The sequence below is a fragment of the Panthera leo genome, chromosome B1 (genome assembly GCF_018350215.1).
Source record: "Panthera leo isolate Ple1 chromosome B1, P.leo_Ple1_pat1.1, whole genome shotgun sequence".
Lineage (NCBI taxonomy): Eukaryota > Metazoa > Chordata > Mammalia > Carnivora > Felidae > Panthera > Panthera leo.
This window is the reverse complement of record NC_056682.1, coordinates 15,456,543-15,475,269: the sequence shown is the minus strand read 5'-3', so window position 1 is coordinate 15,475,269 and position 18,727 is coordinate 15,456,543. Positions and strand designations below refer to the sequence as shown.

The following is an 18,727-nucleotide window of genomic DNA, read 5'->3' as shown; positions in this document are numbered from 1 at the left end:
ATGTTCTTCATTAGGGGAGTATTATTTCTTCTAACAACAACAACAACAACAACAACAACAACCTAGGAAACAAAAACTGTTAACATTTTCAATGGCACTGGCTATGCTTTAAAGTACTCATGGTTAGTGGTGGTTATAATACCATACGCGTGCCTCACTTTTGGAGGAGCTAAGATATCCAAATCGTCCTTATATCACTGTTTTCTGTGACTATTATACCGTCAGATTTCTAATACAGATATTAGATTCCAATCATTCTCAGATTGGAACTTAGATGTACAAAACATAGCCAGGCTTCTCTGACAACCCCAAATTCAAGGGGGGAAACGCTTAGCAAACTGTCAGGGTGATTTTGTAACCAAATTATCTTTGGCATTTCCTAGATGGCCACTTGGTGTTGCCCAAGTATTTACTTCTACTTCCCACTGATTTAACCAAGGGCATGGCACATATGAACAAAGAAGGAATTCTAAGAATAATTAGATGTGAGTTACACGCTCCACAATTTTGCCAGTGTAACTCAAGAGTACTGTAAGAACTGCCCCATTTATCAGGCCCACAGTATGAGGAAAACTCTGAGGACAAAGAAGGCAACTCATCCTTCTCCTTGAAGGATATTTATAACTATTCAGACCTAACAAATAAAATGTTATCCTTATAAATGTATGCGCTGGTATTTGTCTATTTTCAGGATGGACAGAAAAAAGTCATAAGCAAGTATCTGTCAGCTAATATAAAAGACCTTATTCAATGTTAGAAATGCCTTCTCCATTAAGAGTGAGTGGGCATTTTACAGGACATTGTAAACAGTTTGTAAAGCTTTATAACACCAACAGTGTCTCCAACCACCAACATAATCCAGATCCAACAGGAATAGTAAAAATATGAAAACTGTATTTGAAAAGAAACTTGCCATAATATATATTAAAAATGGCCCTGCCCACAGCATGAACAGGAAATCTATTGCTTATAAAAGACTGGCACTCTCCTCATATGAAGTATTAATTTGTAGAACTTTCAGTCCTCCCAACATTTCCGGCAGAATATACATCAGCTAAATGGTGCTGTGTTGAATTTTAACAACACATATGGGATGCAACTTTTCACTCACAGGTAAGAGAGGCTCTACAATCGACCCAGTTGATCATGAAGCAACAATGTTTTCACATTGGGGTTCATCAGTTTTCACTGGAAGGGGTTTTATAAAGCCCCTCTAACACATATGGCTGTCAAATATGAAGTTCTTTTTTTTTTTAATTTTTTTTTAACATTTATTTTTGAGACAGAGAGAGACAGAGCATGAACGGGGGAGGGTCAGAGAGAGGGAGACACAGAATCCGAAACAGGCTCCAGGCTCTGAGCGGTCAGCACAGAGCCCGACGCGGGGCTCGAACTCACGGACCGCGCGATCATGACCTGAGCTGAAGTCGGACGCTTAGCCGACTGAGCCACCCAGGCGCCCCAAATACGAAGTTCTTTTATCTTAAACCCCTACGTCCCACAATAAGCAGACGTCAGTCCCCTTCAACATATAAATCTATGCTCTTCATGTCTCTTTTTCTGCCTAGACACAGGGATTAGCGACCTCCTCTCCACTATGTTCCAAATCAGTAGTGGCACCATGAAGTGTCCCAAGGCTGACCTGAAGCTCCAAGATCAACAGACAGACCTGCTACTCTAACCTATGCCTGCCAAGTAACACGTTCCAACCTGTGTTCCTCTGTTGTTCGACAATCTTCCCGAACGAACGCTAAGTCCATCCCATTACAACTGGGAAGACTGAAGAAAATTTCCAAGGAGACATTTTTCAACCTACCTGTTGTCAACAAGAAGGCAGGTCTAGTGCCCATCGCGAGTATCAGCAGCACACGACAGTGATCACACACCATGATGTTTGCTATTTTGCTGCTTTGCTCCATCTGAACTTTCTGGTTTGGTCAATGAGTCATGACTGGGAGGTAAAGGGGATTCACTTTCAAAGACCAAGACGGACTCTCTCTGATACCTTGCCTTGACCTAGTTTACTGTCACTGGGGTCTTGCATTCAGGAGCTAAAGGACACAATAACATTTTGTTCCTTTGATTATCACACTAATACACAAACTACTTAAAAGCTTCTAAACGGTGGGTCAGCTCTCATGCGCCACAAGGCGCTAAGGGAAAAATCCCTATAAGAAGGGTACCTTTCACATGAGATACGAAGCGTGACAGGCAGTGGAAGTTTAAAAAAACAAAGTTCCTTTAACGTTACGAGTGACACAACTAGTCTAACTTCACAGACTGTACTTTCCTTTTCCAACTCAGTGGGAAGATACAAAGATAACTAGCAACTGATAGATCAGTGTGCCAGGACGTTGATGAATCTGTGTCGTCAGAAGACAGCATTTCATCCTATCCTAGGCCACGATAAAAATCAGCCCAAACACTGGTAGAGTATAATGCCACCTTGTTTCTAGATGACAGGTACAGTTAGAAAGGAAACAACAGCTTACATGAAAAATTAATACTTACAACACGTTGCAGAAGCTGAACCCTGAAAAGAATGTATTCTGAATTTTCTCGACTGGACACTAACAAATAGTGAACACTACATATTTAAGAGTAGGCTTGGAAAATAAATCTGAAGGACCAAATGTAAGAAATTTTATGAAGAATCAAATTTTAAAATAAAGCATTGCTAAAGGAGGCGACAAAGAGAAGCACCTGGGTGGCTCAGTCGGTTGAGTGTCCGTCTCTTGATTTTGGCTCAGGTCATGGGTCTCATGGTTCGTGAGACTGAGCCCCACAACGGGCTGCATGCGACAGCATGGAGCCTGCTTGAGATTCTCTCTCTCCCTCTGTCTTTGCCATTCCCCCACCCACTCGCTCTCAAAATAGATAAACTTAAAAAAAAAAAAAAGTAATATGGGGCTCCTGGGTGGCTCAGTCAGTTACGCATCAGACTTCTGCTCAGGTCATGATCTTAGCATCCATGAGCTCGAGCTCCTCATCGGGCTCTGTGCTGACAGCTGGAGGCTGGAGCCTGCTTCGGATTCTGTGTCTCCCTCTCTCTCTGCCCCTCCCCTGCTCATGCTCTGTCTCTCTCTCTCTCAAAAATAAATAAACAGTAAAAAAACGGGGAGGGGCAACAAAGAGAATTGTAGACTAAGAAAATAAGAAGTTGTTCATTGCATTTGTTTAAAATTGTTTTACTTTTCTTTTTTAAATGACTTTAATTACACAAAATAGATTAATCATAATTCTTGATTCATAGGACACATTTGTTCATAGTTCATGCTGGACTGTGCTTGGGCCTCTACGTAAGTATGTTTGAGTGTATTTGAATAATACAATGATCACCTGAGACCTCAACACACAACACAAGAATTGGGACTCTGACCCTAAAATCTACTGAAAACTACTCTTCCCTTATCCTTCTCCCCACTTTACACCATCCAGCTCAGGGGCAACCACCATCCCAAATTTACGTTTATGATTCCCTTGCTTTAAAAAAAATAATGTTTTATGGGGCACCTCAGTGGCTCAGTCAGTCGGGCATCCCACTCCTAACTTCAGCTCAAGTCGTGATCTCATGGTTTGTGACTTCAAGCCCCACACCAGACTCTGCACTGATGGCACAGAGCCTGTTTGGGATTCTCTCTCTCCTCTCTCTCTGCCACCCCCCTGCTGGGGCTCTCTCTCCCTCTCTCTCAAAATAAACAAACTTTAAAAAAAGTTAAAAATAATAAAAATAAAATAAATGTTTTATCACATATATATGATTGCCTAAATTATAGATTGTTTTTGAGTGTATAACTTATTTATCCATTCTCCTGTTAATTTACCCATTCTCCTATCAGTGAACATCTGGATTTAATTTTTTTTTTTTTTAGGTAGACTTCATGTCCAGTGTGGAGCTCAATGTAGGACTTAAACTCACGATTCTGAGATCAACACCTGAGCTGAGATCAAGGGTCAGACACTTAACTAATTGGGTCACGTAGGTGCCCCCAACATTTGGATTTATTTCTGTTTTTTTGCTATTATGAATGGCACTGAGCTTTTTTATTTTTATTATTATGATTATTATTTTTAATATCTTCTGATGCACATGGGCAAGAATTTCTCTGTGGCTTATAGTAATTACTCTGCCATAAGATAAGAGAATGCTCAACTTCATGAGATAATCCAAAGTGTTTTCCAAAGCAGTGGTTCTTATTCAAACTCTCACTCAATAATAAATAGGTGATCTCTTGGTCCACAATCTCTCCAAATTTGGTATTGTCAAACTTTTTTTAAAAATTTTTTTAACGTTCACTTATTTTTTGAGAGACAGAGAGAGACAAAGCATGAGCAGCGGAAGGGCATAGAGAGGGAGATGCAGAATCTGAAGCAGGCTCCAGGCCCTGAGCTCTCAGCACAGAGCCCAAACAGGGCTTGAACCCACGAACCATGAGATCATGACCTGAGCCGAAGTCGGACGCTTAACTGACTGAGCCACCCAGGGACCCTAGTATTGTCAAACTTCTTAATAGTTGCCGATTGAATAGAATAGAAGGTCTCATTCATTTTCCTGATTACCGAGGTTGAGCAAAAGTTTGTGAGTTTGTTGGCCATGTTTCCTCTTCTGTGAAATCCCTATAAATGTATTTTGCCAGTTTTCTACTGGCCTGTCATTTGTTATTAATTCACAGGAGCTCCTTATACTGTGTTGATATGATATTAACACTTTGTAGGTTTCATGTATTGCAAATGCTTCTTCCAATTTGTAGTCTGTCTTTTGCTTTTTGATGAAAGTTCTTAATTTTGCTACAGTCAAGAATTTCATTCTCCTTTTATGGTTACATATCTTTTTGCATCTCGTTCTCCTACATTTTCCACTAAATATTTTAAAGTTTTGCTTCTGACATTTAAGTCCTTGATCCATCTGGAATTAATTTTTATAGCTAGAGATAGGAATATAATTTCATTTTTTCCCTGTGTCAACAACCATTTTTTTCTAGTCCTATCTATTGAAAAGTCCCTCCTTTCCTTACTGATTTGCCATGCTACCTATGTTACATATCAAAGATTAAATATGTGGAGGTCTGTTTGGAGACTATTCTGTTTCATGAACCAGTTTCATTGGTCAGTTTGCTTATCTTTGTGGCAACACCACACTATCTTAAGTGTCGAAGCTTCACACAAGTCCTGATATTTGGCAGGATAAATCCCTCTTTCTTCTATAATGGTGTCTTAGATGTTCTTGGCTCTTTTCACTTTTTTCTATTTTAAGATCTGATCGCAAGTCTGCTTTTTTCTCTTGGTACTGTTTAGAACGACCGTGCTTAGCCCTGGGAATGATGCTAGTGAACGATAATAACCTAAGGAATATAAAAATAAAACATTCCCTCTTCTCTATTGTGGAAAAGCAGAAAATCTCCTGAATCATATAGTTAGTTCTGATAAATCGGTACATTGAAAGCATTCACAGTGATATTAATTAATCTCGATTGAATTTCTGCTTAACTTGGAATCTCAACATACATAGACTTAAAAGATTATTGCTCTGTTCTATGAAATGTAACCTATAACCCCTACAATTCTGCCATTCTAGCTGGCTGTCTTACTTAATAATCCGTTGCTTTGTTTAGTAATATGCAAATTGGCATCAATATCAGTGAGGTTTCTTAGTTACTCTAGAGGAAACTTCACCTTCAATTACCAAGGTGACTTATGCATGAGTAACAAATCTTCCAGCTCCTTTTTTTTCTTTCCATCATAGCATTCACAGAAAATAATATTCCTACAGCAGATGGGGATAAATGGACCACAGTGCTTGTGACCTGAGGTGAGTGGCTCAGGGTCTCGGGTGTTCCAGGCCTCACTGAGCCTTCCTGATAGCTGAGAGCATCGGTCATCTCCACACACCTATAACATACGGTGCCCCAGAACATAAATCAGAATGCTCTGCTTTATTCAAATGAAGAGTTGACTCTATCTCATTTTAATTAAATCAACAAATAAGCACTTATGTATACTTAAAATCTGGTTCCGTTTATGTCCCTTTACAAAGCCAGTTGCTTCAACTGAACCCCAAGCAAATGCAGAGAAAACATAAGTTAAGCACATATGCTTTCTGTGAGATACTATTCCAAAATCTAATTTAAACCTAATTAGGAATGCCAATAAAAACTTCAAACACTGAACTCATTAATTTCTACATTATTTTACTTTAATGTACTTATTTCTTTTTATGAATTTACTGTTTTTAAAAATGCTCATCTTAAAAAATATATAGCAGACTAATATAGCAAAAGACAAAGAAGATGGTAAAGAACCATTCTCAACCCCACAACCTAGAAATAACCATCATTAATATAGGAAAATACCATACCATCCACCTCTCTGGGAACACATGCAGATAAATAGGAAGATAAAAAGATAAATGATGGTAGGATGGATAGACGAAAATAACTCTGAATAAATGAGATCACTATAATTCTAATTCTGATGCAAAATTTTACATTTGCCTTTAATTTGAATTTTGAAGCTCTGTTGTTTGGTACACACACAATTTATATCTCTATGTCTTCTTGGTGGATTTTTAAAAACAATTCTATAATGCGCTTTTATATCCCTTTTAATTTTTTCTCTTAAGTCTGTTTACCTGTTATGTTTATCTGTTACCAATTTTAATATTAGCATATATATCTTTTTTTTACCCTTTAACTTTCAACCTACCTATACTGTTGTGTTTGAAGTGAATTTCTAGTACACAGCATGTACATATTTTCTTTTTTTATTTTAAATTTATTCTGCTAATCTTTGTCCTTTACTTAGTGTTTTTAGACCATTTATCCTTAAAGTAAGTCTTGAAATGTTGGAGCTTAAGTCTGCTATTATTTATTTTCTCTTTGTTTCCTCTGTTTCTCTTTTCTTGCTTTCCCATGGGATGCTTTAATCATCTTCTTAGGATTCCATCTTGTTTAATTTATACTGTTTTTGAGTATATTGCTTTGTATAGCTTTCTTAGTGGTTGCTCTAGGTATTACAATATACATATGTAAGTTATCACAGCCTATTGGTATTAATGTTTAACTACTTCAAGTGAAGTATTGAAAACTTACTTCCATTTAAACCTTTTTACCCTCCCTTATTTTAAAATAGAATTGTTTCAAGTATTTCTTCTACATATTTTGAACACACTACAAATACTGTTGTAATTTTGGCTTCAACCATTGAATAGGATTTCAGAAACTCATGAGGACAGTTCATTATTTTTACCCATTTCACTGTTCTTTTCTTTCTGAAGTTGCAAACCCTCTGTTATCACTGTCATTCTATTTGCAGAGTTTTCTTTTACTATTTTTTAAGGGTAGTCTGCTAGTGACAAAGTCTCTTAGTTTTCTTTCATCCAAGGATGTTTTTATTTTCCCTTCCTTCACAAAGGGTAGTTTCTCTGGGCACAATTCACAGTTTCCTATTCTCTTCTATCAGCACTTGAAAAATCTGCCACTTCCTGCTGACCTCCATGGTTTCAGATGAGTAATCTTCTGTTATTTGAGTTGGAGCTTAAGTCTTCTATTTCAGATCTCCAACATTTTTCTCTGATTGCTTTTATATTTTTTCTTTGCCATTACTTTTCAAAAGTTTGATTATGACATGTCTTGGCACAGATTTCTTTGGTTTGGGATTCGTTTAGTTTCATAAATCTGTAAGTGTGTATTTCACCAAATTTGGGAGGAAATTTGCAGTCATTATCTCTTCAAGTGTTTTTTCAGCTCCCTATTCTTTCTTCTCTCATTCTGGAACTCCAATTGTACAAATACAACTCTTGTTGTTCCACAGGACCATAAGGCCCTATTCGTTTTTTTTCTAATCTATTTTCTGTTGTTCACGTTGAGTAATTTTTATTCACTGCTCTTAAGTGAATCACTGCTTTTATCTTTTGTCATTTCCACTGTACTGTTGAGCTCATCCAACCCAGTTTTTTATTTTAGTTGTTGTATTTTCTTGAATTTAACAGAAAAATAGATAACTGAAATAAAAGTGAAATCAATGCTGACCTTTAAAGAAATTATTTTTTTCACTCCCTGAGAAGATAAGCTATTTCCTCAGTCCCCTTCTCTTCAATATGGGGCATATTAGCAGGACTATCCAAATGATCACTCATTTGGGAGGTAACTCTTGTTTTTTGTCCTACCAGACATTATTAAAGTGATCACATATTCCACAGAGGAAAATAATTTTCCTATAACATATTTAAAAATTTTTAAATAAAATGGCATGGAAATTTTTATTATTATTATTATTTTCATTTTGAGACAATAGCAAATATTCTTGGATGTCGTTGTGGTTTTGCGGTCCTAGACTCTGCACCTGCACTGCTCAGTAGCTCTGGACTTATTTTGTTCCTGAGAATGGTCTTGACACCTGGCAGAGCCTTGCCAAAGTTCCTTTCTCTTTCATTAGCTAGCATCTCCTTCTAAAGGTTATAGCCTGACATTACATCATGTTTTGTTACTCCAGGGCAACTCTGCTCATGCCCTTTGGGTAGTTTATATCATTTGGTACTGAGGGAGGTAGGTCTTGTGATCCAACTGCATTCAATCATCTTTACCCAAACGTCTACCATTTTCTTAAAAAGTAGAAACTTCCATTTTTGGTCCTTTCTCAGTGTTATGTGTCCAAAGCAAGACACTGTTAATTTTTGATACTTCAGAATGTGTCTATCATTCCTTCATTGTCATTTATTCAGGTAACATTTACCCCTAGATTACTAATTAAATGTGATTAAGTCCTAGTTAAATTAAATTAATCCTAAAATTTGGCCTAATATAATTTCAGTTACTTTCATTTTAAATGGCTCAAAATTGCTTCCATCCTGTCAACCAAGGTTGCCCAAATCTAAAACATTATTCCTTTTGTTCATCTATTAAGGATGGATATATTTCAGTCTACTTTTTACTGAGATTTGTTCCTATATTCAGATCAATGCATATTGCCTCTTTTCCATCTTGCATCTTTCATGACAAAGACATCCAAAGCTCGGGTCACTGTATTTATTTTCTTTTCCCGATACTGCTTGCTAAGATTTTTGCTGTTTCCTTCATTACTGTACTTCCAACTACTTTTTTAACTTGTAATTTGGCATATTTTAAAAGTTTACCCTGTTGTTTTATCATGACAACCCTATAGTTACCAATTTATTTTATCCCTCTTTCCTGAAAACTCTGGTGTTTGATGCTCTTAATAATATTAGCATAAAAAGCCAGTTGGTTGCTTCTACATTGATGTTGCAAAACTCATAAAGTGATGAAGTTAACAGGTGTTTCTTTTTTTAAATGTGCATAATAGGAAAAGTGTTTTGTTGTGGTGGTTTGTTTGTTTTGGACTTTCACAGACTAGATTTAAAGGTTTATGGGAGATGAGACAAATTGCCTGGTGAAAGCTGTATCCTATGACCACAGGCTGACCTCAGGTAATGGGCAGTGGATCTGATAAAGACATCTTCCTACTTGGGGTGTTTGCATCTTTAAAACAGAAGCCTGGAGAGGGGCTCAGTCAGTTAAGTGTCTGACTCTTGATTTTGGCTCAGGTCATCTCACGGTTCGTGAGTTTGTCATGCGTCGGGCTCTGTGCTGACAGTGTGGAGCCTGCTTGGGATTCTCTCTCTCTCACTCTCTCTGCCCCTCCCCTGCTCTCTCTCAAAAAAAAATTATAGATCTAACTATATATATGTATGTATATATATATGTATGTATATGTTATATATATACATACATATATATATACATACATATACATATATATATGTATGTACATATACATACATATATATATACATACATATATACATACATATGTGTGTGTGTGTGTGTGTATATATATATATATATATATATATATACACTTTTTTTTTTTTTAACAGGAGACTGGAGAGGCAGCTATAAAAGGTTTGTTTTAGATGTCTGGGGAGGGAAGAGAATACCTCTATATTCCTCCTCCTCCATTTACATTTTGTTGAACCACTGTCATCTAGGGGGAAAATATGAAAAATAAAAGATCATTATACTGTCTATAATAGGACATGTCACACTGAATGTAATGATTTGTTGATTGTTCATTCCAGGGAAAGAACTGTGAGTTCCTCTAGACAAAGGCCCAGTGTTATTGATATTTCTATCCCAAGGCCTAGAACAGTGCTTGCCCCATGGTTCATTTCAATAAATGTTTGCTTAATAATACCTGGAATATTTAAAACATTTTTCTATGGCTTTGTATCTGGAGGTCAAAATCTTGATTTTCCAGTGCTTGTACATAAAAGGTGTCTATAGCAATGACATTTTCATTTCTGAAGAGGAGGACCAAATCTACAAGGTTATTGTTGCACTGATTATAAGGATAGGTAACTGTCTATTCTTAGATCTGTAAATGTCTGTTTCCTTGGAGGTACTAACACCAGTGTCCATTCCTGGGTGTGCCTTCTTACCTCCACCACTGGGGGACAGCACAGATAGTGAAATCAACTCTATCAGTTTACACAGTGCAGGATCCCTCCACACCAGTTTATAGTACAAAATGAGCCCTTGAAAACATCAGTAAATAGCAAATGGTTGCAAGATGCAATCATTTTAGGTCTTAGGATTAATTTTCCCAAATCTGTAGAAAACCCAGTATATTACCTTAGGCTGTAATCCTATGGCAGAGTCTCATCTGTTAAGTGAGGGGTTAGTCCTTCTAGCTCTAAGATTGATGGTTTCCATGGTTGATCGTCTCTCTGCCATGCATCCCATTTTGGGTTTTTAAGTTGGGGAGGTAAATAGTAGATGGCCAGGTTCACCTTTAAGTCATGAATGGCTCCTTTCCACAGGGGCCAAAGTCTGGGCACCACGGTCTCTACTTGGAGTCTGGTAGTAAAAACGGATGCAGAGCAAAGAAGTTCCAGAGGCCAGCTTTCTGCAGTAGGGTGCCCTATACAGGGCAGGCTGTGCACGAAGTCGTGTTTGTTGGTCTCGTCAAAAAGCTCCTTCCAGGAGCTGGGCACTATGTACCCTGTAGGAAGCTAGTCGTAAGGCTCTGGCTCTAGACAAGGCACCCAGGCAACAGACAGTGGTCCCTGGCTTGACTATGGCTTTGGATGGCCTGTGGCCCTATTTTCTGAATCTTAAATCTGGACAACAGTCTGACCAGAGGAATGTGTTTCTGAATCTCATGTCAAAAATCTGAAGTGGGGACTGTCCGGGAAACTCTGGCATATGTGATCCTCAGCTCAGTGGTCAACTGTATGAAGGGGCTATTTGCACTTCATCTTGTTCATTGTAATCTTTGACATCAAAATTACGAACAGCTTTCTGCTTCCTTTCCTTCTTCATTTTCCATAAGCAACTCCTTCCATCCTGCCTCCCAATAGGCTATGGTCGATTTGGGAAATTCTAGCCGTGGAAGTGAGGGTTCATAATTGAGACATCTGAATAGAGGGAAGACCAAAGGGACCACCCCTCAAAGGAAAAAAAACAACAACAAAAACCTCTTTAATAGGAATTTAGGTTCTAATATAAATGTGTTGGACAATACTTTTTACCTTCAGACAAGTTTTTAAACAATTGTTGGTGAGGGACCTCAGTGAGATTGGGCTGGTAATGTGGTTGGTTGTACTTGGAAGGGGCTGGTCCCTTTTTTTTCTTAGATTTGTCTCCTTATTCTGTTGAGAATCCCTAACAGCAGAGCCTGAGGCAAGGATGTGAGTGTGGAGATTTATCTGGGAAGTGATTCCAGGAACCAAGAGTGAGAGAGCAGGGTGAATGAGGCAGGGAAGAAGGAAAAGCCAAGATAAAGGTGCGTTGTTGAGGTGGCTGCTGTGAGCAGTGGGCTCGTTTCTACCAGGATCTCAAAAGTAGCGCCGGGAAAGCTGTCCAGATTTGTCTGCCTGAAGAAACAGGAGGCTCAAGCCCTTGCCCACCTGCTCCTGTCCTGTATTAGTCGAGGCTTCCTCCAAGACCGTCAACTCAGCGATGTGTCTGGTTTGCATTTGTATAAGGCAAACTCCTACAGTGTTGGAGATGGCCTTGGGGCAGAAAGTTGAGCTCGAGCTTGAAGTAGGAGGCGGGCCGCGCAAGGAAAGTTATGTTTCCGTGGAACTGTCCAGGGCAGCTGAGACTGAAATGAGAAATGGCTGAGAGGGCAGGGCACAGCGTTGGGTTGAGCAGTTGACTTAGGTAACAAGGCCCCTGCCTGGACCCATGCTTTAGAAGGTGCCTCTTTGGTCTTCCCGTGACTGCACTCCTTCCTACCTGGAGCTTGTACCCTCTGTTCTAGACCATTAGGGAATTAGGACCCTGTCTAAATGGCCCTGAGCCTTCAGGGCCTCTTCCCTGGGTCCATCTTCAAAAGACAGACTGCTTGTCCAAAGGATGCCCAAGGTACTGCTGTCTGAAGAGAGTGAGGATGTGTGGACGGAGCCTGAATGGGGCTTAGGGAGTCCACACAAGGGGATGCAAGGCCCCCTATGTGGGGAACAGGGCTGGGGTAAAATGAAAGGGGACTGGCCCAGGGCTGGGGGCTAGCTTTCCCTCAGTCACCACTGCCCTGTACAGAACACCAAGGAGTCTGAAAGTTATGAATTCAACCTTGGCCTCATAGGTCATTACCGTGGCATATTTGTTATGTTAGAGAATAGAGTGTGTTTCATTTAACAATTTGTTTTCTTGATTTCTAACTCATAATTATCTAGACATAAGGCAAATGTGGGTTGGAAGTCAAGTTCCATCACGTTCCAATTTTTGTGGCCTTGAACTAAGAAAAAGGAACCTTGGAAAATAGGCTTTATATGCTTGGATGATTTCATAGAATTCCCAAGTTCATTAGCTTCCGTAATGACTCATGGTTGTTACTAAAATAAACTTTATATTATCTTTACAAAACTGGGGATCTTATTTAGGTCAGCAACTAGAAGGCACTAGACTCAACATTTCTGTGAACTAAGGATATGAATGACTAAAAGCAGGGGAATTATTACCTGAGGGCTGACTCTCAGAATATTACATATGAAATTTTTCCTGTTGACTCAGTGCTGGCTGCAGGTGGGGCAGGAGAGCACCGGGACTGATGCATATCTGGAACAGTAAGGAATGTGGGAAGCAAACTGGAGAGAAACGGGCTCTGTTTTAGGCAAAGGTGAATCTTACAAGATGAAATTTTAGAAGAAAAAAAAAAAGGTGGATTGTGTGGTTGAAGTGGGGACGGCAGAAACTGAGTGGCAAAGAGAAAGAACCAACTGAGAAATGTGAAAATGCATATCAGAAATTGGATCCGTATCTTACACCATATACAAAAATAAACTCAGAATAGATAAAATGTAAATGTAAGACCTGAAAGTGTAAAACTCCCAGAAGAAAACATAAGGGAAAATCTTCGTGACGTTGATCTTGGCAATAATTTTTTTGGATATGTCAACTCCAAAGCAGAGGCAACAAAAGCAAACATAGACAATCAGGAACTACCAAACTAAAAAGTTTCTGCACGGCAAGGAAAACAGTAACTGAGTGAAAAGCCCACCTACAGAATGGGATAAAATATCTGCAAACCACGTGTCAGAGAAGGGGTTAATTTCAAAAATAGTAAAGGGACTCAAACAGCTCAATAGCAAAAAAAAAACTCCAAACAACGCGATTTTATTTTTATTATTATTTTTTTAATGTTTATTTATTTTTGAGAGAGAGAGAGAGACAGCCCGAGTCGGGTAGGGGCAGAGAGAGAAGGAAACACAGAATCCGAAGCAGGCTCCAGGCTCTGAGCTGTCAGCACAGAGCCCAATGCGGGGCTCAAATTCCTGAACCATGAGCTCATGACTTGAGCCAAAGTCAGACACTTAACCGACGGAGCCACCCAGGTGCCCCCAAAGAACCCAATTTTAAATGGGCTAAAGACTTGAATAGACATTTCTCCAAAAAAGACACACAAATGGCCAACAGGTGTATGAAAAGATGCTCAATTTCACTAATCATCAATACAACTCAAAATCACAATGAGATACAATCTCACACCTACGAAGAGTGATTATCAGAAAAAAGAAGAAAAGATAGCAAGTGTCACTGGGAATGTTGAGAAATTGAAACATTTGTATACTGTTGGTGGGAATACAAAATGGTGAAGCTGCTATGGAAAAGAGTATAAAGTTTCCTTTAAAAATTAAAAATAAAACTACCATATGACACAGCAATCCCACTCCTGGGAACTTACCCAAAGAATTAAAATCAGGATCTTAAAGAGATATTAGCACTCCCGTGTTCCTATTCCCAATAGCCCAGACGTGGAAACAACCTAAATACTCAATACAAATAAATGGATAAAGAAAATGCTGCATATCCATACAATGAAGTATTATTCTGCCTTTAAAAAGAAGGAAATCTTGAAAAAAAATATGTGACAGCATGGATGAACCTTGAAGACGTTATGCTAAGTGAAATAAACCAGTCACAAAAGGACAAATATTGCATGATTCCACTTACATGAAGTACCTGTATTTAAATCAGTCAAACTCATAGAAGCAGAGAGTAGAATGGTGATTTCCAGGGGCTAGAGGGAGGGGAAAATGAGGAGTTGTTAATCAACAGGCATCAAGTTTTTTATGCATGGTGAACAAATTCTAGGGGTCTGCTGTACAACATTGTGCCTACAGACAGCAATACTGTAAAATACACTTAAAAATCTATTAGGAGGGTAGGGGCACCTGGGTGGCTGTTGGTTAAGTGTCTGACTCTTGATTTAGGCTTAGGTCATGATCTCACAGCTCATGAGATCAAGCCATGCATTGGGCTCTGTGCTGACAGCACGGAGCCTACTTGGGATTCTCTGTCTCCCTCTGTCTGTCCCTGCTCCACTCACATGCTCTCTCTCACTCTCTCTCTCTCTCTCTCTCTGTCAAAATATATAAATAAAAACTTTTAAAAAAATCTGTTAGGAGGGTAGATCTCACATTAAGTGCTCTTACCATAACAGAATTTTCTTTTTTTTTTAAAAAAAATTTTTTTTAACGTTTATTTTTGAGACAGAGAGAGACAGAGCATGAACGGGGGAGGGTCAGAGAGAGGGAGACACAGAATCTGAAACAGGCTCCAGGCTCTGGGCCGTCAGCCCAGAGCCCGACGTGGGGCTCAAACTCACGGACTGCGAGATCATGACCCGAGCCGAAGTCGGCCGCCCAACTGACTGAGCCACCCAGGCGCCCCCAGAATTTTCTTTTAAATATCGTATCAATGTCCTTTCACATCTCCAATGTCTGGTATTCTTTTGAAAAGCGGGATATGAAGTAGCAATCTTTCAGTCTGTTATTATTAATATTATTATTACTACTATTATTAGAGTGGATAATTATCAAGTGCTCACTATGTGATAAGCTTTCTTCAAAGACCTTTACAAATATTATCTCCAACCATAACTGTTAAGTAGTATTATTATCCCCTTTTTATAGATCAAGGAGTGGAGGCACAGAGAGTCTAAGTAACTTGACCATGGCACAGCAGCAAATAATCGACAGAGCGGATGCAAATCCAGGTAGTTGCCTTCTGTTATATGAAATTCAGTATTTTTCTATGTTCATTCTGTTACAAATATACCTGTTTCCACAAGGGTTTTGAAGCTATCTAAAAAACATTTCAGAGTTCAGCTGTTAAATAAGGGGTGAATTCAACCAGCATTTGATGAGGACCCACTAAGTGTGTTAGCACTGTGAGACAATTAAGGATGATACAACCATGAATAGGCAGGAGTTAATTCATCCCTAAATCACTGAACAGCTTATAACATGAGGCAGAAAGTGATAAATGTTCAAAGAGAAGAGCTACAAAATGCTACAAGAATGCAAATGTGAGTAGGCTTATCTCTCTGGGTTGTGGAAGGATTAAGGCATGACCAGGAAGAAGTCACTTTGCTCCTGGGCTAGGCCTTGAAAGATGGGTAAGGTTTTGACATTTAGAGACTGAATTTTGAGGTCCTGGCCTTGTCAATCAATAGATTGTACTCATATGTATTTTTATATCTAGCAAGATTTACTCTTGTACATTTTTAAAGATAATTTATTAAGCACCTACTGTGTGCTCTGTGCTTAGCTAGGCACCAAGGATACAGGGAACATACGACACAGTCTCTGTTCTTGAGTAACTTACACTCTAAAATAGGAAACAGATATGTATATAAATATATTATAATGTGATAGGCATACGCAGTGAGTAATCGCCATTTTCTATTCTATTTTCTAGAATATTAAAGTACTTCCTCCCTCTTCCTAAAAAAAAAAAAAAAAAAAGCCCATTACACAAACCCAGAAAAATTTTCAGTGTATAATCCTCATGTTGGTCAAATATTATTTTGTAACTATTAGAACAGTCCAGACTCTAGGGAAAAAATTCCATTATTTTTATAAAAGGTACCATTCACAAATCTCAGAAAAGAAAATAAAGTTCTATACTAGAGGAATAAGATAGCATCTGAACTGTTCTCTTAAAGCTATTAAAGTTCTAAAAATATCTCATGGGCATAAAACCCCAAGTATATGCCAACAAATCCTCATGATGCAAAACTGACACCTTTCCCATCTCCTTTATTATTATTACTTTTTTTTTTTTTAAGAGAGACAGAGTGCGAGCAGGGGAGGACAGAGAGAGGGGAAGACACAGAATCTGAAGCAGGCTCTAGGCTCTGAGCTGTCCGCACAGAGCCCAACACGGGGCCTGAACTCACAAATCATGAGATCATGACCTGAGCCGAAGTCAGATGCTTAACCAACTGAGCCAGCCAGGCATTCTTCCCATCTCCTTTTTTACAAAAGTTTCCAATTCAGTCTCTTGCAAGACTACTCTTTTTTTTTTAATTTTTTTTTTTTTTTTTAATTTACATCCAAATTGGTTAGCATATAGTGCAACAATGATTTCAGGAGTAGATTCCTTAGTGCCCCTTACCCATTTGGCCCATCCCCCCTCCCACAACCCCTCCAGTAATCTTCAGTTTGTTCTCCATATTTAAGAGTCTCTTATGTTTTGTCCCCCTCCCTGTTTTTATATTATTTTTGTTTCCCTTCCCTTATGTTCATCTGTTTTGTCTCTTAAAGTCCTCATATGAGTGTGCTCGCTTCGGCAGCACATATACTAAAATTGGAACGATACACAGAAGATTAGCATGGCCCCTGCGCAAGGATGACACGCAAATTCGTGAAGCGTTCCATATTTTTTTCATATATTGAAAAAAATAAATAAATAAAATAAAGTCCTCATATGAGTGAAGTCATGATTTTTGTCTTTCTCTGACTAATTTCACTTAGCATAATTCCCTCTAGTTCCATCCACGTAGTTGCAAATGGCAAGATTTCACTCTTTCTGATTGCCAAGTAATACTCCATTGTATATGTATACCACATCTTCTTTATCCATTCATCCATCGATGGACATTTGGGCTCTTTCCATACTTTGGCTATTGTCGATAGTGCTGCTATAAACATGGGGGTGCACGTGCCCCTTCAAAACAGCACACCTGTATCCCGTGGATAAATGCCCAGTAGTGCAATTGCTGGGTCGTAGGGTAGTTTTATTTTGAGTTTTTGAGGAACCTCCACACTGTTTTCCAGAGTGGCTGCACCAGCTTGCATTCCCACAAGACTACTCTTGATAGCTGCATATTTCCAATTGTGTAGTGCAAGCAAAGGAAAGGCAGAAAGGCAGGAAGGGGCCTAACATTTGTTAAATGCCACCTGCTGTAAGGACCAGGCACTGCCCATGGCATTCGTGTTTATTCTCTTTGATCGTCACATCAACCATAATATGTAGATGTTAATCTCTACTTTACAGACAAGGAAATTCAAACTCTGGGAGAATACATAATCTAGCCAAAGTCATGCAGTTTATATATTAAAGGCTGGAGTTATAATCTGTGTGATTCCCAAATCCCACTCCACCATGAAGTTCCTTATTTTATTTTGCAATCAGTGTAACTGGGATATTTCTGCCCTAAAATAATAAGTAGGAATACTGGTCTCTATACTTCAACTTAACATCCATGGGTATGCCTTTAGTACTTGTAGGTGTCATTACATTACAACAACTGGCTTTTATTTGAATAGCAGGCATTATACTACATAAAGATTTGTGATATTCTGGTCTAAATTGAATGAAAGCTGTTAGGTTAAGATTAACCTGCTATGTGGGATGCCTGGGTGGCTCTGTTGGTTATGTGTCTGACTTTGGCTCAGGTCATGATCTCGCTGTTCCCAGTTCAAGCCCCACGTCAGGCTCTGTGCTGACACCTCAGAGCCTGGAGCCTGTTTCAGATTCTGTGCCTCCCTCTCTCTCTGCCCCTCCCCTGCTCATGCTCTGTTTCTCTTGCTCTCAAAATAAATATTTAAAAAAAAAAAAAGATTAACCTGATATGTAGTTTTAAAGCAACTCCCAGACATTGTCAATTTTACCAAAAAAAAAAAAAAAAAAAAAAGACTAACCTAGTATGGTATCATAAAATAGAAATAAATTGAATTGCTATGGAGTTGCTACTTCTGAATTTAAAACTAGACAAGATGAAGCAGATCTCTACAGTTTTTACTTAAATAATTCATTTTTTAATGTTTATTCTTTTTTGAGAGAGAGAGTGCGAGCACAGGACGGGCAGAGAGAGAGGGAGACACAGAATGTGAAGCAGGCTCCAGGCTCGGAGCTGTCAGCACAGAGCCCGATGCGGGGCTTGAACTCACGAACCGTGAGATCATGACCTGAGCCGAAGT

General features: G+C 38.8%; 1 non-coding gene across 1 annotated transcript; it reads left to right on the top strand.

The window, feature by feature from the left end:
* The first annotated feature begins 17,081 nt into the window (after window positions 1-17,081).
* Window positions 17,082-17,188, top strand: LOC122218735. The gene has a single exon (XR_006202068.1). It is a non-coding gene; the product is annotated as a U6 spliceosomal RNA (small nuclear RNA).
* The last annotated feature ends 1,539 nt before the right edge of the window (window positions 17,189-18,727 follow it).